Source organism: Eulemur rufifrons, chromosome 20, assembly GCF_041146395.1.
Source record: "Eulemur rufifrons isolate Redbay chromosome 20, OSU_ERuf_1, whole genome shotgun sequence".
NCBI classification, from domain to species: domain Eukaryota; kingdom Metazoa; phylum Chordata; class Mammalia; order Primates; family Lemuridae; genus Eulemur; species Eulemur rufifrons.
This window is the reverse complement of record NC_091002.1, coordinates 29,561,526-29,563,218: the sequence shown is the minus strand read 5'-3', so window position 1 is coordinate 29,563,218 and position 1,693 is coordinate 29,561,526. Positions and strand designations below refer to the sequence as shown.

General features: G+C 37.2%; 1 non-coding gene across 1 annotated transcript; it reads right to left on the bottom strand.

Moving 5' to 3' along the window:
- Window positions 1–281: 281 nt before the first annotated feature.
- On the bottom strand, window positions 282–420 carry LOC138401368 (U4 spliceosomal RNA). The gene has a single exon (XR_011236513.1). It is a non-coding gene; the product is annotated as a U4 spliceosomal RNA (small nuclear RNA).
- Window positions 421–1,693: the final 1,273 nt, after the last annotated feature.

Sequence of the window (1,693 nt, the reverse complement as noted above, 5' to 3'; positions counted from 1 at the left end):
TGGGCTAAAGACATGAAGGGACATTTCACCAAAGAGCGTCTAGGAATAACAAGACACGAGAGGGTGTTAAACATCGGGTAGCCATCAGGGCAGTGCTGGTTGCAACCCTAGCGAGATATCACCACATACCTACCAGAATGCTTAAAATAGTGATACCACCAAATACTGGTGAGGATTTGGAGAAATTGGATCACTCAGACGTTTTTGGGAATGTAAAATGGTACTGTCACTCTGGAAAACAGTCTGACAGTTTCTTCTTCTTCTTTTTTTTAATATTCAGTCTCCATAGAGCTGTCAAAAATTGCCGGTGCCAACTACATTGCAAATCATTGCAGCAGAGTATTGGGAAAAGTTCTCAACTGGCAATAATCACACCTTGGATAAACCTCATTGGCTAAGATATTGCCGCTGCACAAAGCTGTTTCTTAAACTCTAAAGATGAAACTACCATACGATCTCCATCTTGTACTCCTGGGCGTTTATCCCAGAGAAATGAACACTTACGTTCATACAAGAACCTGGGCACAAATGTTCACAGCAGCTGTATTTGCGATAGCCCCAAACTGGAAACAACCCAGATGCCCTTCAGTTAAAGGGTTGAACAGGCTGTGGTACATCCATGCCATGGTACTACTCACAGTAAAATCGGATGACAATTGATACACACAACAATCTCCAGAAAGTTCTGCTGAGTAGAAAAAAGCCAGTCCGAAGAAGTGACATGCTGTATAATTTCATTTATATAACATTCTTGAAAGGACAAAATTACAGAGGCGAAGAATAGATTAGTGGTTGCCAGAGATTAATAATGGGGTAAGAATGGAAGGGAAGTAAGTGGGCCTATAAAAGGGTAACATGGCGGATCCTTGTGGTGCTGGAATGTTCTGTATCTTGACTGTATCAATGTCGATGTCCTGGTTGTGGCATTTTACTGTAGTTTTTCAAAATGTTATTATTGGGGGAAACTAAAGGATACATTGAATCTCCCTTTATTATTTCTTCCCCACCCCTGCCATGGCCTCTGATTCTGTACAAATCTCTGTATTATTTCTTGCAACTGCATGTGAATTTACAACTATTTCAATATAAAGATTTTAATTAAAAAAGAAAGGCACTGCCATTAACTATTTTAAAATATTTTTACCTTTGTACTTAATTTCCTTAAACCTATACATAATTTTACATAAATGCACAGAATTTGTTTCAAATGCAGTCTTTTTTTTCTTTTTATTTGTCCATCTTCTTCTTCCTCATGTCTCTGCCCACATTCCCACTCTTCACTGTTGTTCACAGATTTCTATGGCAAAAATGAAGCAAAGACAATGTTAGTTGATAAATGATAGATTTGAAAAAATATGAATAATACAGATGAGAATGTCAATATTGTTAATATTCAGAGATCTTACAAATTCACCAGGAGAAGACCAATTACCAAACAGAAAATAACTGGGCAAAGCTTTGAAGAGATGCTTCCCAGAAGAATAAATTCAAATGGTCAACTTACCCACTTACATGTGACAAGATGCTTCAACTCACCAGCAGCCAGGGAAATGCAAATTGAAGGAACAATAAATATCACTTTATATGCATCACATTTGCAAAAAAAAAAAAAAAAAAAAGAAAGAAAAAAGATAAAAGAAATCACTGCCAGGGATGGGAGGGCAAAAGGCTGTGGAAATGTGAATTATAAATA